The sequence below is a fragment of the Bos indicus x Bos taurus genome, chromosome 4 (genome assembly GCF_003369695.1).
Source record: "Bos indicus x Bos taurus breed Angus x Brahman F1 hybrid chromosome 4, Bos_hybrid_MaternalHap_v2.0, whole genome shotgun sequence".
NCBI classification, from domain to species: domain Eukaryota; kingdom Metazoa; phylum Chordata; class Mammalia; order Artiodactyla; family Bovidae; genus Bos; species Bos indicus x Bos taurus.
In genome coordinates this window covers 15,143,303-15,169,837 of record NC_040079.1, presented here as the reverse complement: position 1 = coordinate 15,169,837, position 26,535 = coordinate 15,143,303, and the positions used below count along the sequence as shown (strand labels likewise).

Genomic DNA, 26,535 nt, shown 5'->3' with positions numbered 1-26,535 from the left:
TGGATGAAAGGGCCACTCTACTCCAGTAGAACCTCAGCTTACATCTTAATTACACCTGCAAAGACCTTGTTTCCAAACAAGGTCACATTCACAAGAACCATCTCCAGGAGATCTTCCTGGAGAAGGGAATAGCTCCCCCCACCAGTATTCTGGCCTAGAGAATTCTGTGGACAGAGGAGCCTGGTGGGCTACAGTCCATGGAGTCACCAAGAGTCAGACACGACTGAGTGACTAATACTTTCATGGGAACCAGGCATTAGGATTTCATATCTTTTTAGCAGACACAAATTATCCCACAGCAGTGACCCACAGCAATTATCCCACAGCAATTCATTTAACCCTCGTAGTGTCTCTTCTTTTATCAAACAGAGACACGTCAGCCTCACCTGTCTCCCAGGGCTGTTTGGGAGGTCACGTGCATGCTGGGGGGACGCTTCTGTAAAGCAGAGGCACTTGATAACTGCTCGGTATTTTGTCTTCAGCCTGGAAGGGATGTGATAAGGTCAGAGAGGATGATTGTCAAGCATGTGCATTCCTCCGGAGCTATCATAAAAATAAAGCTTGTAGTATTTATTATTAATAACCTGCACACTGGAATCCTTTGACACTCTTCTCATTTTGACTTCTGACCACCCGCTCCAGTTCCTGCCCATACTGAAAGCATGCCCACGCATTCCTTCCTAAATGGCAAATGACTATTTTGTTTCCCTTTCTTCTCCCACTACACCCCCGCCCCCCCCCCCCAAAAAAAAAAAACAACAAAAAATACCAGAGGGAGCTGTTTCCTTGTGTTTAAGACCTATTTGTTGCTGAGGATTTAACAAACTACACACCCGTATGACCTCAGAGGTGGTTTGTTTCACAAGACGGCCCAGATTTCTTGGTGTTTCAAACCCCACTGCCCCATTCTCTTGACTGCACCCTCCTCAACTCCCATAGATTTTCATTTATTCTATTTAACGCCATTTCATTCAGTTTCCCCTGCTTTTCTTGAACCCTCTCATCCATCTCCATATTTCTCCCCCATTTCTCTTTTATCCTTCCCTTTCTTCCTTCTTTGCTTCCACTTCCTTTCCAAAGCATTCTCTCTCCTACTCCCATTCAGTCCTTGCTTTATCAGCTTGGATGTGATCCTTGGCTAACCTCGGCTTTATTTTCCTTCTAGCATATGTGTGTGCTCAGTCGCTGCAGTTGTGTCCAACTCTTTGCAACCCTATGGACTGTAGCCCACCAGGCTCCTCTGTCCAAGAGATTCTCCAGGCAAGAATACTGGAGTGGGTTGCTATTTCCTACTCCAGGGGATCTTCCTGACCCAAGGATCCTGCATTGCAGGCAGACTCTTTATCCACTGAGCCATCTGGGAAGCTCATTTTCCTTCTAGAGACCCCTCCAGTTGCCCATAATACACTCTGTCACTCTCCCATGACAGTTTACAATCAGTTTTATGAGCCTTAAAACCGTTCCATCCTCTTACTCCCAAAAGATGGTGACTGATGCTGAATTGAATCCCCAGGAGTTCGCAGGTGAGGCTGCTCCTGCATGGACAGCAGCTTCCTGATGTCCCTGTTGGTTTTGGCTTGTGAGTTGGTTTGTGCTGCTGTGATTCTAGGCCACACATCTGGGGAAGAGGGCCGAGCAAAGGCTTCCAGCCCCTGGACAGCAGGACCCCCAACACAGCCCTGTGGATGGGAGAGAGAAGGGAGAAGACACTCTGTCATGTGATGTCTTTGAAAATTTGAACTTCTTTTATAAACCAGTTATTTACAAAAGGATGAGAAGATTCTCCATTCATTCATCCAACAATTCATTTTTGAGCTCCTGTTAGGGGCCAGGCATTGTGTTGAGTGCTAGGAGTCTAGTGTCAGGTAAAGCCATCTCTTAAAACCAGAAGATCTTAGTGGTCAGGACACAGTGGGTGAAGGAGAATGGGACGAATTGGGAGCATAGTGCTGAAACATATACATTACCATATGTAAAACAGATAGTCAGTGGGAATTTGCTATATGACGTAGGGAGCTCACACCCAGTGCTTTGTGACAACCTAGAGGGGTGGGATGGGGTAGGAAGTGGGAGGGAGGTTCAAGAGAGAAGGGACATATGTTTACCTGTGGCTGATTCACGTTGTTGTATGGCAGAAACCAATACAGTATTGTAAAGTAACTATCATCCAATTAAAAATAAAATTTAAAAAGCATTTTAAAAAAAGACACAGATAGATGAAGAAATGGAGTGTGATGAGAGGCTGTGCTGAGCACTGAAGTGAAGTGAAGTGAGGTTGCTCAGTTGTGTCCGACTCTTTGTGACCCAATGGACTGTAGCCCACCAGGCTTCTCCATCCAGGAGATTTTCCAGGCAAGAGTACCAGAGTGGGTTGCCATTCCCTTCTCCAGGGGATCTTCCCACCCCAGGGATCAAACCCAGATTTCCTGCATTGCAGGCAGATGCTTTACCCTCTGAGCCACCAGGGAAGTGCAGCTACTGCTGAGCACTAGCCTGGACTCTCACCTGACCTACACGGTAGGAGGTGGACAGAAGGGTCTCCTGTGAGGCAATGTCCTTGAGTGGACATTTGAAGGGCTTAGCTGTTGGAAGCTGTGGGAGAAAAAGAGTGAGGGGCAGAGGGCACGGGCCTCCAGGATGAGGAAACAATCAGTGAAAAGGCCTTTAGGGCAGGTAGACCTTGGAGCTTTCAAAGATCTGAAGACCAGGGGTCCAGCGAGCAGGGACACGTGAGGGCCGGATGGGCTGTATCAGCTGAGAGGTAGGGACAGAGGCCATCATCCTTCTGGAAAAAGAGGAATGTTGGAGAATACAAAGCAAGGCAAAATGATCCGCGTCATCCTATCTTTACACATTTGAAACTTTTTTTGAGCTGGAATATACACATAGTGAGGTGTATGAAGGGTACATAAGTGTGTGTCTCATTGAATTTTTACGTGAATGGACTGGGCTTACAAACTTATGATTTTATTCTGAATGAAACCTCATACCGCAAACATTTTACACTGTTAAAAGGGCGTCAAGAATTTGATGCTAAAGATGAAATCCTGCTCCCTTGTCGGGTGTTTTCCACTTCCTCCGTTTGTCTGCATGTCTCTCATGTCAGCGTTTGCCTCATGGACCATGCACCGAACATTACTCTACGTAACCGGTGGCGGGTATTTGGTTATCTTCATAACGATGCCACAGGTAAAAAGGGTATGAACGTAGGTAAAGCTCTTGAGACATGGTGGAAGATGGCAGAAAGTTACGGAGTGGGAGGCATCCTTGAGCCCCCTCCACGTGACCGTCTTCTCCTCTGTCTCAATCTCTCACAAGGGGATCCGGCTGCTGATGCTTTGTTCCCCTACATCTGAGTCTGAACAAAGAAAAATCCTCAAGTCAGGGAACGTGGGTGAGTGTTTAAGTGACAGAGAGGACCCTCATTTCCTTTGAGGTGGGAAACCCTGACCCCCCCCCCCCAAGGCCATGGGCCCCATGTGGAGATGGGGCTGATCCCAGGAATAATGTGGGGAGACCCCACTTGCTCCCCACCCCATCTGCCTGGTCCCGCTAAGAGGTTTCTAAGCTCTAGGAAAGGATAAACCTCCCGTTAGCCTCAACTTGGCTTTTCATCCCCATTGGATCTTATTTCCCATAAGGTGTAGATAGTCAGGATTTGTTTCTTGAATCAATGAAGAAAGATGTTTCTTAAAGTGATACTGTCTAGCAATCTCCTCGTGTGTGTGCATGCATGTGAGTGTGTATAGGGGACAGAGGGTAACTTGATCACCACAGAGAAGATGAAATCCTATTGGCCTCTCTGCACCGACCTTCTCTCATAGCAGCAACTCCTTGCAGTTTCTGGGCTTCTCCAGCTGTTTAAAATGGCTGACCTCCTGTTTACTTCCTTGTTTGTGTGTCTGAGCAAAAGGGAAAATTCAAAGGGAGGTGTTTTGCTCTCTCCCTGAACTAGAATGCTGAGCAGGGAAGCGCTTCCACTCGTGTTACTAACGGCGCTCGCCCTCTGCAGACTGGCTCCAAGCCCAGGTTTATGGAAATTCACTTCAGACAAATACATTCTGCCACTTTCTCTCTTGGGAACAGACATGGCAGAATCCCAGTGGGTCACTCCATCTGTCCCCTGGAGCCTGGATTACTTCCTACCTCATTCCACAACAGCTTTTTCCACAGGACTTTTAAATAAACCATAAAATAAAAATATGCCAGCAAGTGGAGAAGGAGACTACTGGTTGAACAGGCTCAAGGATTCATAAAGCTTGGAGAAAAACAAAGAAAACAATATAAAAGCCAAAAAAAAAAAAAAAAAAGAACAAATTTCTATTCCTTTTGTCTCTCTTTCTCCCAGCACAGGCGGACCAAAGCTTGTGCTCAGTCGCTTCAGTCGTGTCTGACTCTTTACGACCTCATGGCCTGTAGCCCACCAGGTTCCTCTGTCCACGGGATTCTCCACGCAGGAAGTGGGTGGCCATGCCCTCCTCCAGGGGATCTTCCTGACCCAGGGATCGAACCTGTGTCTCTTCAGTCTCCCGCATTGGCAGGAGGGTTCTTTACCACTAGCGCCCCATTTCCCTCTTCCTCCCAGCACAAGGCAGGCCCAAACGTCAGTCATCCCAAATAACAGTGGATTCCATGTGGGTTTTCTGCTCCCAGGCCTGAGGGATGAGCCAGAGGTCTGCCCCAGGGAGGGGGTTCTGGGATGAGATGGAGCTTTGAGGGAGCCCCCAGTGTATCACTGAACCTCAGAGACAGAGGGAGTAGGAATGGGAGTGGCTGCAGAAAGAAGAGGAAACTTGCAGAGAGGTTCATTCAAACGGAAGATCCCATCTTAGGATATCAAGAGTGGTGGCCACGAAAGCCCAAGAATTATAGTTTTGTCCAGGTGTATGCCCGCGAATGGGATGGCTGGATCATATGGTAACTATTTTGAGTATTCTGAGGAGCTTCCACGCTGTTTTCTTTTTTTTTTTAATTTTTTTTTAATTGGAGGATAATTGCTTTACAGTGTTGTGTTGGTTTCTGCCGTATGACAGTGTGTATCAGCCATAAGTAGACAAATATCCCCTCCCTCTTGCACCACCCCACCCCCACCCCCATCCCACTGTTCTAGGTCATCACGGAACACAGAGCTGAGCTCCCTGTGCTCCACAGCAGCGGCCCACTCGCTATGTTTTGCATATGGTAATGTATATGTTTCAGTGCTACGCGCTCAGTTCATCCCACCCTGTCCTTCCCTCATTGGGTCCACAAGTTGGTTCTCTACGTCTGCTCAGGCAGTTTTCCATAGTAGCTGCACCACCTTACGTTCTCACCAACAAGGTAGGATGGTTCCCTTTTCTCCGTACTCTCTCTGTATGTGCTTAGTCGCTCAAGTCATGTCCGACTCTTTGCAACCCCATGGACTGTAGCCCTCTAGGCTCCTCTGTCCATAGAATTCTCCAGGCGAGAATATTGGAGTGGGTTGCCATGCCCTCCTCCAGGGGATCTTCCCAAACCAGGGGTCAAACCCAGGTCCCCTGCATTGCAGGCAGATTCTTTACCATCTGAGCCACCAGGGAAGCCCCATCTGTAGAGAAATACACTCTGTCTAGTATTTGTTATTTGTAGACTTTTTTGAGGTTGGCTGTTCTGACCCCTGTGAGGTGGTTATCACATGGTAGTTTTGATGTGCATTTCTCTAATAATTAGTGTTATTGAGCATCTTTTCACATGCATGCTAGCCATCTGTATGTCATCTGTATGTCCATTAACTTCTTCTGCCCAGTTTTTGATGGGGTTGTTTGTTTTTTGTGGTTGTTATTGAGTTGTATGAACTGTTTGTGTATTTTGGAGATTAAGCCCTTGTCAGTCCCATCGATTGCAAAACTAGTACAATATTGAATCAATAAGTCAACTATATTTCAATTAAAAAAGAGAGAGACCCCAAGAAAAGGGAGCAAGGATCCAGGATTTCCACTGGCTCACAGTGTGATACCGCAGAGTGACGGATATGTATCTGGACTCCATGCTAGAAGCTGGGAGAGGTATGGGCAACTGGATGTGACTAAACCAGGCTTGTGTTCCAGGTGAGCAACTTTGAAACTTCGAGAAATGGGATGGAAAGGTATAGCACGTGACCTCTGCCCTCAAGGAGCTTTTAATCCAGTTAAGGAGACTGGTAAATGCAAGTGTTCACCGGAAAATAGCATGTGATAAGGTCTCCTGGGGTGGGTAATGGATGGGAAGTTCCTTTTGTTCCTTCAGCACAAGGAGAAACTAGCTCAGGCTGAAATAGTAGAGGATTTCCGGGAAAGAGAAGGTATGCTGAGTCTTGGAGGGTGAATGAGATTTGGAGATGAAGGAAGGGCAAGGCGTTTCAGACTGTGCTCAGAAACATTTGCTCGGGAGTTGATTGTGGGAAAGTGATAGTCGCTCAGTCATGTCTGACTCTTTGTGACCCCCATGGACTGTAGCCCACCAGGGTTCTCTGTCCGTGGAATTTTCCAGGCAAGAATACTGGAGTGGGTTGCCATTTCCTTCTCCAGGGGATCTTTCTGACCCAGGAATCAAACCTGGGTCTCCTGCATTGCAGGAGAATTCTTCACCTTCTGAGCCACTAGAGAAGCCATATATATATATATAAGAGACTTTTTAAAAGATTGTTGACCATTTTTACAGCCTTTATGGAATTTGTTACAGTATTGCTTCTGTTTAATGTTTTGGTTTTTTGGCTATAGGGCATATGGGAACTTAGCTCCCCAACCAGGAATCAAACCCACACCCCTGAACTGGAAGGCAAAGTCTTAACCACTGGACCACCAGGGTGCATGAGACCAGAACACTCCAGGTCTGAAGGCTGTGACGCCTGGTGTGCATCTCCACATTAGAGGTAGTCTTGCCAATGGGACCAGAACACACAGTGTCCACTGACTGCAACCACCTCAGCCCATTTGCCCAACCAACGTCCCCCCACCCACCTCCCTCCTAAAGCCTGTCCCCCTACCCACTAGATCCCATCTCCTCTTGACTCCTCATGACATTGCCCTGCCAGGTCTCTACTTCTCTCATCTTTCTTTCTCTCTTTTCTATCCATCTCAGCAGCATACAAGTATCTGTTACTCTCCTCATTTTCAGAATGTCTCCTTGGAGCTTCCCTGGAAGTCCAATGGTTAAGACTCTGTGCTTTCACTACAGGGGGCACAGGTTCAATCCCTAGTCAGGGAACTAAGATCCCACCTGTCACATGGTGTGGCCAAAGTAAAATAAATGATTAGGCAAGTTGTTAGTCACTTAGTCATATCTGACTCTTTGCAACCTCATAGGCCGTAGCCCGCCAGTCTCCTCTGTCCATGGAATTCTCTAGGCAAGAACACTGAAGTGAGTAGCCATTTCCTTGTCCCAGAGATAGTGAAGGACAGGGAAGCCTTGTGTGCTACAGTCCACGGGGTCACAAAGAGTCAGGCATGACTGAGTGACTGAATAGCAACAAAGGCAGTTGTTAAAACCAAACAAACAAAAACATCTTTTGACCCCATTTTCTTCCTGTTGATGAGTCCTCCATATCTTTTCTCCTTTTAGCAGCAACGCTCAGAAGACCTGTCCTCTTCCTCTCCTTCCTCTCTCTCCCAACTCACTCTAATCGGGGTTTCACCACTTGTGAGGTGCTCTAGAACTTAGGTGACCCTTTGGAGAAGTCCCAGCTGAGATCTGGGGGACCAAGGCCATTGGATGCAGGCTGCCCCTGGGCAAGGGACAGAAGCTCCAGCGAGATGGCTGTTCCTGTCACCCCCAGGAGAGCACCCAGCTGGGAGCTCTCAGCACCTGGCACCCCCACAAGTTGGGGAAATGCAGGCTTGGTCCTGAAGGTGAGCTGGGTGGCACACCTCCCAGTCCATCACAAGACTGCTTCCGGTTTTCCACCTGACTCTAGAGATGGGGGATTGACGCCTCTGCTCAGCAGGGAGACTGGGAACCTCCAGCTGTGCTACTGAATTCCTCCCATGGGCCAACATGTAGTTATGCATAAACCCACCTCTATGGGGGGACTTGAACACAGGAAAGAAAACAGCTGTGATGTGTAAAGGACCCGCCCTCCTCCCATTTTATTCCTTATTGAGTGGCTATGAGGAACAGCTCAGGTCCACACCACAGCTCATGGGAAGCCTGGAGCAGGGTCCCTATGGTGAGCTTCGCTCCTTTCTAGTGTTTTTGAGGGGAAGCCCAGGACTGTGAACACTCAGGAGCGGTACTTCCATCACGGCCTCACAGTGTTAAAAATGGTGCTTAATCCACAATTCTTGACTGAAAAGCAGCATTTAAATGGGATTTCTGTGGACTTCTGTGGGTCAAAGGGGGCTTCCCGGGTGGTGCTAGTGGTAAAGAACCTGCCTGCCAATGCAGGAGATGAAAGAGACTCAAGTTCGATCCCTGGGTTGGGAAGATCCCCTGGAGGAGAAAATGGCAACCTACTCCAGTATTCTTGCCTGGAGAATCCCATGGACAGAGGAGCCTGGTGGGCTATGGTCCATGGAGTCACAAAGAGTTGGATATGACTAAAGCGACTTAGCATGCACATGACTCTAAGAGGGGTGCATCATCACATCTCTTAGCGTCATCCCTGGTGGCCCTAAGTGGCTAACCGCTATTTAAGATGATTACCTTTACAGCCTCAGAGATGCCGGTCTGCACTTGCAGACAGGACTCCTGACGTCTCTCCAGTGCAGTCTCCTTGCACCTTCTTTGCTGTGTGCATCGTAGTGGAGAGAGGAGCACTCAGGTGGGTGAGACAGAATCAGCGTTCCAGGGAGGGGGTGGGCTGACGGGGGGTCGTAGAATGACTCCCATAGTGCAGCTCAGAAACCCTCACGTGCCTCTAGTGGAAGAGTCCCTCCCACCTGGGCGACCTCCACGTTCAAAGTGCTCTTGGACGTGTCGGCTCACGTGACAATCCCTGGACCTCCTTGCCCTCCCTGGCAACCTGTCACTTGATTTCACTCAGGCGTTTACTCTTCCGGGCCATTTTCTCTGAGTGACTACGTATGTACATCTCTGGAATTTGAACTGAATTTGCGAAAATTTAATCTGATAGACTAGATCATTATCGGAGACTGTCCACGCTGAAGATTCCATGTATGCCTGGGACAGGGTACCGGCTGCCCTGAAACAGTCCCAGGGTGCCTCACACCTCTGCATCCTCCCCAGTAGTCGCTTTGTATGTGTCTTCAGATACATGTCCCCACGTCCCAGGTCTGGGTTTTGAGAATTTGTCTTGCTATTTCCATATGTTTCTTTTTCATAATTTAATGTCTCCTTGGATACCAGCAGATGCTTCCCCTTCTGGATTCTGCATATTTGATGGACAGGTCACCACCCCACTTTATATATTGGGTGATGAGAATTACTGTTTGCTTTCACTTGCTCCTTTCTGCCATTTAAATGTTATTCCATCTCTTTGTGATTTTAATAATTAACATGAGTAAATTATGCCTGTGAGTGTATAACCTTGATGGATTCAGACAGGATGGAAGGGTCTTGGTGTGGCCCATATTTGCAACTGCTTGCAGCCAGAAACCCCCGGCCCCGTCATTTCAGGGTCATTGTGATGTGTCATGTGAATTGCAAAAAGTAAATCCGTCCATTACATCCGTCTTGATTGTACCTGCATAGAGGTTGTCAAAGTCAAACTCTTATTTTTAAATGAAAAAGACAAGGAGTTAAAAATACAGTAGAAACCTTTGGTGATGCTGATTTTAGCCGACAGGACTAACCTCTATGTTAGAAGCAGACTGTACTGCATCCTATATCTTATTGCAGTAGGTAATAGTTCTGTTCCGGGGGAAAGAATCTGATTCCAGGGGTCTGTCTGCTAGTTTCTCTTAAGGAAGCCACAGTAAATGAACCTCCTGTTACTAGGTATAATTCTTGGTCGTTGGAGGCTGTGGTTCTTGGAGTATATTTAGGAATCCATGGTTATTGTAGTTTATTTAGATATGGTGATGAGTCTGGTAGAATTTAATATAGGCTGCCATACTAATTAGGAGGTAGGAGGTGGTCTCACAGGGAGAGATCGTTCTTGGGGAAGAGAGCAGATTCTTAGACATAAAACAGAGAGGCCAAGCCTCAGGTGAGCCACAGAAGGAGACATATCTCTAGGCTTCAAGCCTAGAGGAGGTCAGATGGGAGCAGCCATGAGGAAGTAGCCAGGAGCTGACAGCCCAGGGACAAAGGCAGGATCACCTTGAAATTGTGCCAGTCCTCTGGACCTTTAATCTCTGTCAGCCGAAGCATCTTCTATTTTATATTTGTAATACTCTCAGCCTTTATCTCCTCTTGTACTTCCTTAATGCTTGGTAAAACCTTTTAAATGCTTCCGCCAGCATTTCTCCTGTCTTTTCTGCAGGAACTGTATTTAAGGGTAACCATATAGACCCAGATGATTAGGGAATGTTACACTTTCGAAGAGAAAGCCAGCCAAAAAGAAGAAGAAAGAATCTTAAAAATAATTTTGTGAATCCCAATAAAATTATTGATTTAGGCAAGTGTCATTAATTAGTATGAAAATCACTGGATAGGTAGCTATTAGGGAAAAGGATATTTTGTATACTGCCAAAATTACACTGACCCATGGATTACTTTCTGACCTCAAGAGGAAAGCATAATTGTATAATATAAGGAAAAGATGATCACCACCTTCATCTGGTGACCAGTCATAACAGCACTAACGGTGTAACAGCCTGATGTTTGGTGTCTTTTGATGTAATTGAACACCACTACATATCACTCACAGTGTTTTCTAGAAAAATGAATTTAACATTAACCCATGAAGCCTGAGATAGAAATGTCAGTTTCTAGGAAATCCAGGGGATAGAGGAACAAGTTAAGCGTCAGCAGAAGGAAGTAATTACACAAGTCCAGAGGCTGAGACATTCTGTAGGACCACTGGCCTAGTATGAGTCTATCGGGGAAACTTACCAAGTTTAAAAATATTTAAAGGACACAGCAATCAGATGTTGTCATCCTAGATTGGATTATCTGGTCTGGTTTGAAGAAAGAAGTTGTAAGAAAATTTAGGAGGAAATTTGAATATGGTAGAAAGTATTAGTTGTTAACAAAAACTTACTGAAATGAAAAAGAAGAAATCATTGGCTGAAAAAACAATAAGCTTCAGGACAACATGAACTGCAAAAATCTCACACTGTTAACTATAGACGTGATGTACACATATATATTGGAATGAGAGTCAGAAAGAGAATACTCCATGTGTGATATTTTGATTTTTAGTTTTTACTTGTACATATTTTGTAATTTTCTATAATGCATGGAAGGCTGTTTTTGCTATTTTAAGAGATCACCATAAATAAAACGTATCAAAAAGAAATTAAGATTTCATTCTGTGTTAAGATCTGTTGATTCTTTTGGAACGCAAATGTATTTTAAATTTTTTATTTTGGAGTAGATTTAGATTTAGAGAAGAATTACAAAGACAGTACTGAGCATTCCTGTATATCCTTTCTCGTTTCCCCTACTGTCATCATCATATATGACTGTGGTTGGTTTGTCAAAACTAAGAAGTGGGCAGTGGTACATTGTATTAACTAAACTCCAGACGAGATTCAGATTTTACCATTTCTTCCACCAAAGCACTTTTGTGGTCCAGGAAGCACATTGCATTTAGTCATCATGTCTGTTTCCTCTCTTCTGGTCTGGGCCAGTTTTTCCTTGCTTTTCATGACTTGGACAGTTTTGAAGAATATTGCTCAGGTGTTTTGTACCACGTCCCTCATTCTGGTTTTGTCTGATATGTTTCCAATAGTTAGACCAGGGTCATGGGCTTCAGGGGAAAGATTCCACAGAGATAAGGTGCCTGCCTTAGAGTCTGTATTATATGAGGGGCTGCCTGCCATCAACATAGCTTATCACTGGTGACGTTAACCTTGATCACTTGGTCTTGCCACTGTTTCTTACTTTTCTTAAAAGTAAATTTAAAAAGTGAATACTCTATCCTCTGGAAGTGAGTCCCTGAGCTCAGCTCACATGTTTTTGATTTTCACAAAATGCTTCTCTGTGTTGACCCCCGCCTTCCCCCATTCACCCCCACCCCGCCCCCACCGCCAAATAACAGAGGGCACCGATTAACTTTAACTGTGCTACAGGGCGCTTATTGTTGTCCCCTTTTGAAAGAGCATTGTCAGATAATAACACACACTAGGGGCGTGGCATGAGTGGAACTGGTAATGAAATGTGGGAACCCTAAGGGAAAGTGATCCTCAGGGGCAAAGATAGTGTCCCTTGGTCAGCACTGCTCCTCCACATTTGGCCAACCTCTTCTCACACTCAACTTGAAAAAAATCTGGGCTTCAAATGATCAGAGGGTTCAGTTCAGTTGCTCAGTTGTGTCCGACTCTTTGTGACCCCATGAATCGCAGCACGCCAGGCCTCCCTGTCCCTCACCAACTCCCGGAGTCTACTCAAACTCATGTCCATTGAGTTGGTGATGCCATCCAACCATGTCATCCTCTGTAGTCCCCTTCTCCTCCTGCCCTCAATCTTTCCCAGCATCAGGGTCTTTTCCAGTGAGTCAGTTCTTCACATCAGGTGGCCAAAGTATTGGAGTTTCAGCTTCAACATCAGTCCTTCCAATGAAAATTCAGGACTGATTTCTTTTAGGATGGACTGGTTGGATCTCCTTGCAGTCCAAAGGGCTCTCAAGAGTCTTCTCCAACACCACAGTTCAAAAGCATCAATTCTTCGGTGCTCAGCTTTCTTTATAGTCCAACTCTCACATCCATACATGATTACTGGAAAAACCATAGCCTTAACTAGACGGACCTTTGTTGGCAAAGTAATGTCTCTGCTTTTTAATATGCTGTCTAGGTTGGTCATAACTTTTCTTCCAAGGAGCAAGTGTCTTTTAATTTTATGGCTGTAGTCACCATCTGCAGTGATTTTGGAGCCCCCAAAAATAAAGTTTGCCACCATTTCCACTGTTTCTCCATCTATTTGCCATGAAGTGATGTGACCGGATGCCATGATCTTTTTTTTCTGAATGTTGAGCTTTAAGCCATTGTACATTGTACATTTAAGCCATTGTACATTGAGCTTTAAGCCATAATGTACATTCTGCTGTACATTTCTTATAACTGGAAATTTGTACACCTTCTTGATTATGAGTGTCACTATAAGAAATGAAGGTTTCAGTTCAGGCTAACAGTGAATATGTTCTTGGGAGTTTTTTCTTTTTTTTAATCAAATTGGGAGATTGTCTAGGTATATTATGTTTCTACCTGAAAATTCTTTTACCTTTGGAGAAGTTGGAAAAGGATATATATGTACAGAATTTTACATTGGCTATCTTTTTCTGAGGCTTCCCTAGTGACTCAGTGGTAAAGAGCCTGCCAATACAGGAGATGCGGATTCAATCCCTGGGTGGGGAAGATCCCCTGGAGAAGGAAATGGCAACCCACTCCAGTATTCCTGCCTGGAGAATCCCATGGACAGAGGAGCCTGGTGGGCTACATTCCATGGGGTTGCAAAGAGTCAGACACAACTTAACAACTAGACAACAAGAGCAACAATCTTTTTCTACCCATGAATTCTTACTACTCTAGGTATAGACTAAGAAGTTACTTAGCACTCTGCCCCCTACCCATAAATGTAAATTTGAAAACAAATTTAGTTGCATTTTAAAAAATACATATTTCAGTGACAAAATTTTTAGGCCTAGATGTATATTTTGGAAACTGATTAAAGTCTTCATACATTTGTGTTGGTCACCCCAACAGCCTGAAATTGATCATAGTTCTGTCATGGTTAGTGAGGTGGGACATCAGAAAGTGAATTATGTCAATATCTGTTGGCTGTGCATAAAAATCTGGGCATACAAAGTATCTGAATGTTTTGGATTGATAGCAAAACACTTGGAATAACTGAATATCCCAATTATATTCTTGTGTGTGTGTGTGTGTGTGTGTGTGAGAGAGAGAGAGAGAGAGAAAGGCCTTTCTAAGGAAGTTGAAGCAGAGACTTCACTTTCCTGATACTCGATTGTAGGAACCTTTCTACCCCTTTAGAAAATGATACTCCACACTCTTTTCTTTGTCGTTTATAAACTTGGTGGGTTTCATAGCAAAATTTTGTAGGTTGCTAGTGTTTTCACCTTCCTACCTGGAATATGTATTTACCAAATGTCCTATTCATATATGCCCATTGCTTCTAGTAAAAAATCCAGCTATTTGTTTTTGCTGTCATGTGTGCACGTGTGTATGTTTATTTAGGGAAGGATTCTGTGCCCTTCTACAAGCAAATATTAATTGATAGCATTTATCATTCTGCTCCCTAAGATAATTATTCACATAAATTGTAATCATCTGCAGCTATATTCAATCATTGCATTGTAAGTGAAGTTGTCTCAGTGTGCTAATCTCATTGTATTTTAGAGGCAGGATATCATCTCTGAAAAGAGACTTATACCTTCCTGTCTGTCTGAAAATTCTGGACTCAGATACTTACCTAGAAGGAATCAGACCTGTAACTGAGTATTTCAGAGGCTAATACTGTGGATGCTGAGACCCCAGTGACAGGTGCATCACTGTCTCCTTACTCTTATCCCATGTAGCACAATATGGTCCACACCTTACCTGTGTGCACAGCATTATTTCTTTTGTATGCTTGCTTCACTTTCTCATAATAGTACAGCGAATGAGGTAAGGTGAACAGAAGTGTTCTGGACCCCAGAAGTCAAGGCAAGGGTAGCATCCACGTGGCTGTGATCTTTTCATGTAATTCAGTGATGTGCCCTGGCATGCCCACTGCACCCCATCAGAGTCTTGTATGTGGCTTCTCCTGATTTTCCTCTGTGGCCTTGTTCACACCTCTTAAATTCTTCTAGATCCTTAATCCACATAAAAGACAATTCCAGCCCTCCATTCTGAATAGGAGGGCTTCCCTGGTGGCTCAGTGGTAAAGAACCCACCTGCCAATGCAGGAGATGCAGATCCAATCCCTGAGTCAGGAAGATCCCCTGAAGAAGGAAATGGCAATCTATTCCAGTATTCTTGCCTGGGAAATCCCATGGACAGAGGAGCCTGGCGGGCTACCTTCATGAAGTTACAAAGAGCTGGACGTGACTGAGCGATTGAACAATAGCAACAAATTCTGAATAGCGATGTAGATTCTTTCCCTGAAGTTGTTGGGGAGGTAATTTTCATTTGATTTTCCTGGGCCACACTTGGTTTGTCAGAGAACTAAGTGCTGTGTGAAATTTTTCCTTCCCAAGAAGGAGCAACTTTCATTTTTCATATTTCTTTCTTTTCTTTCCTGAGCTTCAAATATTTCTGTCTATAAATTATTATTTTAAAAGGCTATTTCTAAATATTCCCATACTTCTTTCCATATATCCCTCAAACCTTGCCTTATTAAAGACATATGGGTCTCAAATATATTTAAGTGAATCTAGAAAATGAGGGCCTTAGTAGCAAACATTCCCTACATTGGAAAAAATGTGTGTGAGGGGCTTTCATGTCTTAGGACATTGACAATTCAGTCCCCTCTTTTTTGCCCACAGAAATAATACATTTTCTCTTGTAACTGAGAGGAACTGAATGCATTTATACTCTTCTATTCTGTCTTGGCTAGAACCTTTTCCACTTTTAATACAGAGAGTAGGTCTCCAGCATTCATTTATTCATCCTAGATTTAAATCTCCAGCCCTCTTTCCCTGAGTTTGAGGATCAGATACCCCCTGCTATCTAATTGATGTCTAATTGGCATCTCCACACAATGTCTAAGACTTTTCTCAAACTTCACGTGCCCCAAAAGAGTTGAATTCTCCTCGCCTAAACCAGTCCCTTCCTCTGTCATGCCCATCTCAATAATGGCACCAGCATCTACCAAATTTGCTCAAATTGTGCTTGATTCCTCTCTCCCCAATCCCATATCCCATCCACCAGAAATCTGTTGACTCTAATCTCCAGTTTATCTTGAACCAATTGTCAACCCCCCAAATTCAGGCCACCATGATCCTTTGTTTGATATATTCCAATAGCCCTCTCCATAGGGACACCTGGTCTACTTCCTACCAATGCTTTTTTTATCATCTGTTCTCTGCGTAGCAGCTAGAGTGACATTTAAAACTGAAATCATATCACTTCCTCATGTAAAAATGTCTGAAGTCTTCCTGTTCACTTAGGTCGATATCCAAATCCTTCATTATGAACCGCAAGGCACTGCGTGCCTTTGCTGCTGCCTTTCAAACTCCTGTACACCAGGCACCATCCTAGGCATTGGGATTCTAGGAAGAACCAGAGAATGTCTGCCCTCCTGAAACTGACAATCTGGTGGGATTCTTAAGAGATGGGTCTCAAGATATTTGAGAAACTACCAATTTTTGAATATTACTACATTATTACAAATCCCCCCATATATTACAGCTTTTGTGCTGGCTGGAACACGCATAAATTCTGTTTTCTGGTTTCCCTGGTCCTGTAAGTGAATTTGCTTCATGTGCCTGATCTGCCAAATTTAACATTCCACTTTTTATTTTATACAAAATACCACTTGCTGAGATCTCTCCTCATCGATCTCACCTGTTACCAGCATTTGCCAATGGCTTACTTTATTAAAGTTTTTTTTTTCTCCACAACAAAGGCACTTTTAAAAAATAATCACTGTATGAGTGTTAATGCCTGTGTAACAAAAAGGGAAAACAGCACTAATACATTGATTTGGGAATGCCAGGTAGCAGACTAGCCTTTCTCACTAAGCTAACAGACTCAGCCCCACCAACAAACTTTACGATGCACACAGTTCAAAATTCAGCAAAGTAGTGAGCTCCTCTGTGCCTCAGAGGAAAAGTCTCCTGGGAAATGCAGAAATTCCAGCAAGATCTGCCAGTGGGAATGCACAGAAGCCCCCTTACTTACCTTCCCTACGTTCTGGCACCTTTATCATCATGGTCCTGTCTTCCCAGCCCCATTCTCTTTAGAAACTTGGGAGCTTGGGAAACTCACCTTTCTGCCCCAAGCTCATGTCATTGCTTGGCCGTGATAGGAGGCTGCAGTCCAGCCTTGATTCCTTCCTTACTGCTGATGCCCTCACTTGGCTGGACTTCACACTGGTATTGAACCGTTGCTCTTGGAATGGCTTTTATTTATTTTTATTTAACTTTTATTTGCTATAGAGGTATAGCTAATTAGGGCTTCCCTGGTGGCTCAGTGGTAAAGAATCTGCCTGCAATGCAGGAGACACGGGTTCGATCCTTGGGTTGGGAAGATCCCCTGGAGGAGGTCATGGCAACCCACTCCAGTGCTCTTGCCTGGAGAATTCCGTGGACAGAGGAGTCTGGTGGGCGGGCCACAGTCACACAGAGTCGGACGTGACTGAAATGATGAAGCAGCAGCGTAGCCAATTAACAGACAATGTTGTGATGGTTTTAGGTGAACAGGGAAGGGACTCGGTGGCCTATCCATTCTCTCCCCAACTCCCCTCCCATCCATGTTGTTACGTAACACTGAGCAGAGTTCCATGTGCTATTTGTTGTTTATCCATTTTAAATAGAGAGTGTGTCCATCCCAAGTGGAATGGCTTATATTTTTAATATGTGGAGGACACTGTTCACTGGTAGCGTTACTCATCTTCCTGTATGTGTGGGGTGGTGTTTTGTTTCTCTGTTGTTGTTTTTTTGTTGGTGGTGGTGGTAATTTCCCTCAGCTTTACTGAGATAGAATTGACAAATAAAATTGTAAGATATTTAAAGTGTACAAGATGGTAATACATATATGTTGTGAAAGGAATTCCCTCCATAGAGTTAATTAACATATCTGTCACCTCACGTATTTACCTGTTTTGTATGTGTGAATGTTTAAGTTCTAATCTCTTGGCAAATTTCCGTTATATGATAGTGTTATCAACTTGAGTCACCATGATGTTCATTAGATTCTCAGGCATTATTCAGCTTATAACTGAAAGTGTGTACCCTTTTACTAACCTCTGACAATTTCCCCCACCAATTTGTGAATATCTTGTTTTCTATAAGTGATGCCACGTGTTACATGGCTTATTTCACTTAGCTTAATATCCTTAAGGTTCATCCATGTTATTGCAAATGCCAAGCTTCCTTCTTTTTAAGGGAGAAGGCAATGGCACCCCACTCCAGTACTCTTGCCTGGAAAATCCCATGGATGGAGGAGCCTGGTGGGCTGCAGTCCATGGGGTCGCTAAGAGTAGGACACGACTGAGCAACTTCCCTTTCACTTTTCACTTTCATGCATTGGAGAAGGAAATGGCAACCCACTACAGTGTTCTTGCTTGGAGAATCCCAGGGACAGAGGGGCCTGGTGGGCTGCCATCTATGGGGTCGCACAGAGTCGGACACAACTGAAGCGACTTAGCAGCAGCAGCAGCATGTGTATTATTTCTTTACTCATTTACCCATCATTGGACACTTAGGTGAATATAGATATTTCTTTGACATAGTGTTTCCATTTTCTTTGGAGATGTTTTCAAGAATGCAATTGCTAGATCACACGATAGTTCTTTTTTGAATTTCTTGAGGACTCTCCACACTGTTCTCCATAGTGGCTGCATGAATTTATCTTTCCACCCACAGATCCTCATCAGCATTTGTTATCTTTATCTTTTTGATAACAGACATCCTAACAGTTGTGAGGTGATATCGCATTGTGTCTCTGATTTGCATTTCTCTGATGACTAGTGATGTTGTGCACCCTTTCATGTTAACTGCCCTTTGTATGTCTTCTTTGGAAAAATGTCTATTTAGGTCCTTTGCCCATTTTTTAATTGGGTTATGTTTATTTTCTATTGAGTTGTATGCTTATATGTTTTGAAATATCTTCTCACCACTTTCTGTAGGTCAGGTTTACTTGAGATCTCAGTAGTTTTAGTGTTTTAAGTAGTGTGAAAATCTGTCATATGAAATTAGTCTACTTATTGTCCCTTATGGAGCATGCTGACACTACCATTATTTTTTCCCCATTTCTTTGTTTTTGGATAAACCAACCTTCTTCTGTTATGAATCCCTGAATTCAAAATTAAACCCAAATCATTCTTTAATCCAGTTGACTGTCCTGACAAATTTATATGTCTTCAAAAATGTCTCCCAGTTTTTGTTCCAGCAAAAGAGATTCCTTTCCATTCTTTTCATGTTTTTCAATATAAATCTCATGACCCTGTTTCTGACATTTCAGTGTCATTAGTTATTCCATTTTTTTAGCACATGCAACATGTCCATCACTGAAATAGAAGAATCTGTTACAAGACCAGCCCTTAGTGCCAAACCAGATCCCTGGAGATCTGTGTGCATCATTATGGTCCCTACCATCCAGTGATCTTTCTAGGAGCATCCTTGAAGGCGGACTGAATTTGTATTATCAAACTTTGGCATTAGCAGAGATATTCAACTCAATCCAGCCATGTGTACTTTTAATATAAAGATTTACATTTAAAAAATTAGAAACCCATTACATAGAATCTTGAACTCTATTTGTAACTCATACCTTATAGTAAGTAGGGGAAAAAAGACTTCTAAGTTCCAAAAGCCTACCATTAGTGCTTACTGAACTGTTAGAGAACAGTGTTTCAAATAATCCTTTCTGTTATGAGATCAACCCCACATTGTTATCCAGCCCTGTCTGTCTTGCTTATTTTCAGCCATATATCAAGGCATAAATCCTGCTTATATCATTAGAACTTCTAATCTTATTCCCTGGCCACCCATTGGTCTTAATTATCCCTAACCTAGGTGAGTCTAGGAACAAATGTTATCAGCTTCTCAGCCCCATTCCTATCTCCACGTACAACTCTCTGACCAAATAGAAGAGAGCCCCTTCCTTCTACCCCATCATCTGCTTAAGGCAAACACAAAACAAAAGCAAAACCAAAAAAAATCTTCCGACTCCTGAGTTTGTTATTTTACAAAGAGATCAGACTCTTCTTCTTAAGATTCCTCCTGAACTCATTACCTGGTGATGACAAGATTTTACTTGAGTCTGTGGACTTCTTACATTCCTCTCCCTTCCAGCATCCATTCATCACACTCATAAGGACCACCTTGGGCCTCAAGGGCAGGTGGCCTCTAAAAGAGTTGGGCAGGGGTTTTGAGGGGCTGAAGGGGTTTTGAAATATTGCTCCCCTCTTCTAGGTTTTGAGTTGTCATGGATATAATTAGTTCTCTCTGTGTCTTCAATTCCTTTCTCTCCTGGGTGATGACTTGATTAAAAATCTTATTTCCTTATTGGTGGGATTCTGCTGCAAAGGGTCATTTGGGAACTTTGCAGAAACTTTAGCACCATTCCCTGGACTCTGAAATATTGTTGTTTCTGTTGAGATGCTCAGTCGTGTCTGACTGTTTGCAACCCCATGGACTGCAACACACTAGGCTTCCCTGTCCTTCACTATCTCCCAGAGTTTGCTCAAACTCATGTCCATTGAATCAGTGATGCCATCCAACCATCTCATCCTCTGTCACCCTCTTCTCCTCCTGCCCTCAATCTTTCCCAGCATCAGGGTCTTTTCCAATGAGTTGGCTTTTTCCTCAGGTGGCCAGAGTATTGGAGCTTCAGCTTCAGCATCAGTCCTTCCAATGAATATTCAGGGTTGATTTCTTTTAGGATTGACTGGTTTGATCTCCTTGTTCCCCAAGGGAATCTCAAGCATCTTTTCTAGCACCAGAGTTTGAAAACATCAATTCTTTGGCACTCAGCCTTCTTTATGGTCTAACTCTCACATCCATACATGAACTATTGGAAAAACCATAGCTTTGACTATATAGACCTTTGTTGGCAAAGTGCACAGAAAAGTCTTAATGACCCAAATAACCATGATGGTGTGATCACTCACCTAGAGCCAGACATCCTGGAGTGTGAAGTCAAGTGAGCCTTAGGAAGCGTCACTATGGACTCTGAAGTATGGGAGAAGGTAAAAATATTAAAATCCACTCTCAGGAACTTGGCTCTCCAGTGAATAAATAACATGCTACTTTTGTTCTCCATGGAGCTACCTCTCTATCACTTTATTAGATGAAGTTCTTGTATTTTGGAGTTTAATCATTTTGAGGGGAAAAGTCAAGAATACTTTCAAACTATTATGAAAACTATGGATCTTCTTTCTAAATGATATGATTGTGCACTACCTGTGTGCATCATTACTGTGTCCTTTGTTTGCAGTGAATGGCCATCAGCTCTGGCCAATGGAAATAATAAAGGATGCTAGGCTAGCTCATGGAGCTGAGTAAGACAGAAGCAGCCTAGATCAGAGGAGGAAAAGAATCTGAGCTGTCCCAGGGTTGGGGAATCTTCCTGACTCAGCTCCAATAACTCCTAACATCTGTATCTGTCCATATTTCAAAATCTCAGGAGAAGGAAGAAGTCCTAGCTTGAGTCAGATCAATCAGCTGTACCAGGAGGGTGCGGTGCTCATTTGGATCCATTTTATGTAGCATGAGGGGCTTCCCTGGTGGCTCAGATGGTAAAGAATCTGCCTGCAATGCAGGAGTCCTGGATTTGATCCCTGGTTCAGGAAGATCCCTGGAGAAAGGAATGGATACTCTCTCCAGTATTCTTGGCTGGAGAATTCCATGGACAGAGGAGCCTGGCAGGCTACATACAGTCCATGGGGTCGCAAAAGAGTCAGACATGATTGAGCGACTTTTTTTTTTTTTAATGTAACATGAGGACAGCAACCGTCGCGATGTTGATGCCCAAGAAGAACTGGATTGCCATTTGTGAACTCCTTTTTAAGGAGGGGGTGATGATGGCCAAGAAGGATGTCCACATGCCCAAGCACCTGGAGCTAGCAGACAAGAATGTGCCCAATCTTCACGTCATGGAAGCCATGCAGTCTCTCAAGTCACGAGGCTACGTGAAGGAAGAGTTTGCCTGAAGACATTTCTACTGGTACCTCACCAACGAAGGCATCCAGTATCTCTGTGATAGCCCCCACCTGCCCCCTGAGATCGTGCCCACCACCCTGCGCCGCAGCCGTCCTGAGACTGGCCGGCCAAGGCCCAAAGGTCTGCAGGGAGAGCGGCCTGCAAGACTCACGCGAGGGGAAGCCGACAGAGACATCTACAGACGAAGCGCCGTGCCCCCTGGTGCCGACAAGAAAGCCAAGGCCGGGGCTGGGTCGGCAACTGAATTCCAGTTTAGAGGTGGATTTGGCCGTGGACGTGGTCAGCCACCTCAGTAAAGCTGAAAGGGATTGTTTTGTGTTGAATAAACCTGTAAACAGAAAAAAAAAATAATAATGTAACGTGAGGGTATTCCCAGTGATTAGAGAAATCACTGAGTTGTGCAAGCATCTCTCCTACGAGCTAACTCTGCACACAACTTCAAGGCATTCAGGACCTCCTGCTTTGGAGGAAGATAAAACCAGTTTTGACAGAATTCATAGAACCCCTGAATATTAGAGTGGAAGGAATTTTAGATAATATATGCTTTTATTGAGCATTTATTATGTGCCAAAGATTGGGCTTCCCAGGTGGCTCAGTGGTAAAGATAAAGAATCCACCTACCAATGTAGGAGACACATCCCTGGGTCGAGAAGATTCCCCTGGAGAAGGAAATGGCAACCCACTCCAGTATTCTTGTCTGGAAAATCTCCTGGATAGAGGAACCTGGCAGGCTACAAGTCCGTGGGGTCAGAAAGAGTCAGATGTGACTAAGCACACACTCATCCATGTGTCAGACATTGCACAAATATTTAACATGCACCGTCTCCTTTTATTTCTACCATAACTCCTTTAGACAAGTATATATTACATCTTTTTCTACAGATAAGGGAACTGAGACACTCAACCTAGAAAAAGATAGCTTGAAATCCTGTCTCATCCCTGGTCCTCATAACTTCTTACCTTCAGAGAAAGAAATTCTACTCCTAGTTCTGAGTTCCTCAAGATCCAAATTTTATTTCTGGGTAATCTAGGTAGATCAGAGGTAGAGCACAGAATGACGTTTGTCCCTGCCTAAAATGGGTTTGGCGGCTGATGAATCCCTTGCCATGCCCATCTTTTCTTGGCCCACCACCAGCTAGGACTCAGAAAAGGTTTTCATGGAGAGAAGCTCTATTTAGCAGACCCCGTTTTAATAGAGGGAAAGCGTCAAGCCTGCACGCACTCACCCACTCTGTCACCCGGTGACATGGGCTCCGTCTGCCCGCCCACCACCACCTGCTGTGCTTCCCTGTGGCTGGACCCTTGTCTCCCATCACCACACGGCTCACCCACAGCTGTTCCGTTTCTGGGCCTCTCACCCACCCACCCTTGCTCTCTTATTCTGCCACACAACCCAACACTCATGCATATTCTCCACCCAGCCCTCCACGGTCATCACACCAGCCATGCCATTCTATAAGAAACCTGTTTTCTCACCTAGTCCCCAGCTGCCTTCTTCCACTCACCTGTAGTCATCTGCTGAAGGTGCCAAGCCACACACCCCTTTAGCTTTTCATGGGCCGACTCTTTAAGATGTGAGGCTGTGTTCACTGAGGCATTTGGGGATCTCTAGGGGACTCAGTAGGACATTTTTGCTACTGAAGCAGCTGGCATTACTCACAGAGTCTCATTACAGCTTGAGGATCTGTCAGGTAACCATGAAAGTTCCTGGGAGGGCAGCAGGAAATAGCCCAGATGTATCTTTGGCTCCTCTGGACCCGGTACAATGCCAAGCTCATGGCAGGCACTTCTCTGAACTGCCTAGGGCTTCCCAGTTCGCTCAGTGGTAAAGAATATGCCTGCCAATGCAGGAGGCACAGGTTCGATCCCCGAGTCGGGAAGATCCCTAGGGAAGGAAATGGCAACCCATTCCAGTATTCTTGCCTGGGAAATCCCATGGACAGGGGCGCCTGGCAGGCTACAGTCGATGGGGTTGCAAAGAGTCAGACACGACTGAGCGACTGAACAACCATCACCACCTGAATTGCCTCCATCGTATCAGTCAGGCTTCAGGTGGAGATGTTTTTCTAAGGTGAATGGTAGGCATACCTTTCTATGTTAAAGCAGGTGTCAGTATTACAACACCTGGTTTGCTATAAGTGCAACTGGGAACTCACTGAAGATGGAGCTGCATTTCTTTAGGTGAAAAACATTCTCACCACCTAAATTTATTCAGTCTAAATTCTTCTAACCAACAAGGGAGCAAATTCTTTATTTCTTCCTCCCTAGGTTGTTATGCTTCCTCCCCACTAAGCCTCTTCTTACGCGTCAGAAGGATCCTGCTGTGGTATCCAAAACCTGATTCTAGGAACGGCCAAGGAATTAGTTTAAAAGGATTGGAATAGTAAATGCTTCCAATTGGCATTAACTTTTCCTGTCATGGCAGCCTGGGCAATGAACAGTAATTTTCATGGGTCTAACTCCATTGCAATTCTGAAATTTCACAATTCTGGACATTTTATATACAGTTTGGGGCTGATTTAGGTAGCAGTCAGCAAGGCTTCCACTCATTTCCAAGGATGTACACAAACAACAGTAGGTAAAAGTCAAACACTAGAGTTTCTTGGAATTTCTATCAAGAACTGCAAATGTTTAACTGGTGCTTGATTACTCAGACTTTTAAAGAGGTCCTTCCTTCCTCACTGTGCATGCTCAGTTGTGTCTGACTCTTTGAGACCCCATGGACTGTAGCCCACCAGGCTCCTCTGTCCATGGGATTCTTTCTTTTTCTCCAGGGAAGAATACTGGAGTGGGTTGCCCATTCCTCCTCCAGGGGATCTTCCCAACCCAGGGATCGAACCCGTATCTCTTGTGCCTGCTGCATTGGCAGGTGGTTCTTTACTACTAGCGTCACCTGGGAAGCCCCTTAACTGGTACAGCTATTATGGAAAATAGTACGGAGGTTCCTCAAAAACTTAAAAAAAGAACTATCTTGTGATCCAGCAATCTCACTTCTGGGTATACATACCCAAGGAAAATGAAATCAGCATTTGAGAGACATCTGTTCATTGCAGCATTATTTATGATAGCCAAGATACAGAGACAACCTAAACCTTCATTGAAAGATGAGTGGATAAAGGAAGTGTTCAATGGGCTATTATTCAGCCTTAGAAAAGAAGGAAATTCTTCTGTGTTTGTGACAACATGGATAAACTGTTAAGATATTAGGCCAAGTGAAATAAGCTAGAGGCAGGAAAACCAATACTCCATGACATAACTTACTTGTGGAATCTAAAAGTAGAAACAGAGCAGAATGGCAGTTACTGGGCTCTGGGGGAAGGGAACCATGAGGAGCTGGTGGTCAAGTGATACAAACTTTTATTTATATACAAGATAAATAGGTTAAGAAACCTAACGTACAACCATGTGACTCTAATGACTATTGTATTGTGGACCTGAAATTTGCTAAAATGGTTGACCTTAAATGTTCTTACCACAAATGAAAAGGGTAACAAGTCTGTGAGGTGATGGATATGCTCATTAGCTTGATTGTAGTGAATATTGCACAATCAAATTATCAAATTGTATTTGTATTAAGTGTATGGGCTTCCCAGGTGGCACCAGTGGTAAAGAACTCACCTGCCAATGCAAGAAACATAAGAGACGTGGGTTTGACCCCTGGGTCGGGAAGATTCCCCTGGAGAAGGGCATGGCAACCTACTCTAGTATTCTTGCCTGGAAAATCCCATGGACAGAGGAGCCTGGCGGGCTACAATCCATAGTGTCACACAGAGTTGGACGTGACTGAAACGACTTATCACGTACAGACACTTTAAGTGTATATAATCTTTGTTGACTATAACTCAATAAAATTGGAAAAATTTTTTAAAAGTTGAGATAGTAAGTAGCATAGCAGCCTATGAATTTGCTGGTTTCTAATTCATATATTGATTATTAGATATTATATATACATGAAATCTTTCCTTTCCAAAACAAACAGATAAAAAAACAGACTTGCAAATGTTTTGAATATACCATTTCTGCAGTTGCAGCTACATTATTTTACTGTCCTGGGGCAGTCCCAAAACTGCCTGGTAGTACCTTACTCCTGGCAGCAGTAAGGAGTTAACAGATCACCCTGGGCTGCAAAGTCCATTTGTTTCTAGGTGGTATCATCAGACCTGGATCAACAGGATCCAGAAACTGGATCTTTGGGGGTTTCTTGTGTTTTTCTTTTTTAATCTTTTTATTGGACTATAGTTGCTTTACACTGCTGTCAGTTTCTGCTGTACAACTCAGTGAATTAGCTATATGTTTACATATATCCCCTCTTCCTTGTGTGGGCTTCCCTGGTGGGCTCAGATGACAAAGAATCTGCCTACAATACAGGAGACCCTGGTTCGATCCCTGGGTTGGGAAGATCCCCTGGAGAAGGGAATGGCCACCCACCCCAAGATTCTTGCCTGGTGAATCCCATGGACAGCGGAGCCTGGTGGGCTACAGTCCATGGGGTCTGGACTTCCTTCCCATTGAGGTCATCTCAGAGCACCAAGGAGAGTTCCATGTGCTCTGCAGTAGGTTCTTGTTAGTTATCTATTTTATACCGGGTAGTGTACATATGTCAGTCCCAATCTCCCAATTCATCCCCCCACCCCTTTCCCACTTGGGTATCC

The 26,535-nt window shown here is 44.2% G+C and overlaps 1 protein-coding gene and 1 pseudogene across 3 annotated transcripts in view; both read left to right on the top strand.

Moving 5' to 3' along the window:
• The window catches only part of TMEM178B (transmembrane protein 178B), a 412,460-nt gene that overhangs the window by 299,090 nt on the left and 86,835 nt on the right, over positions 1–26,535 (top strand). The gene's annotated exons all lie outside the window — the stretch shown is intronic.
• On the top strand, positions 21,672–22,223 carry LOC113891125 (annotated as a pseudogene). Its single transcript, XR_003510670.1, has one exon. The product of XR_003510670.1 is annotated as a 40S ribosomal protein S10 pseudogene (transcript).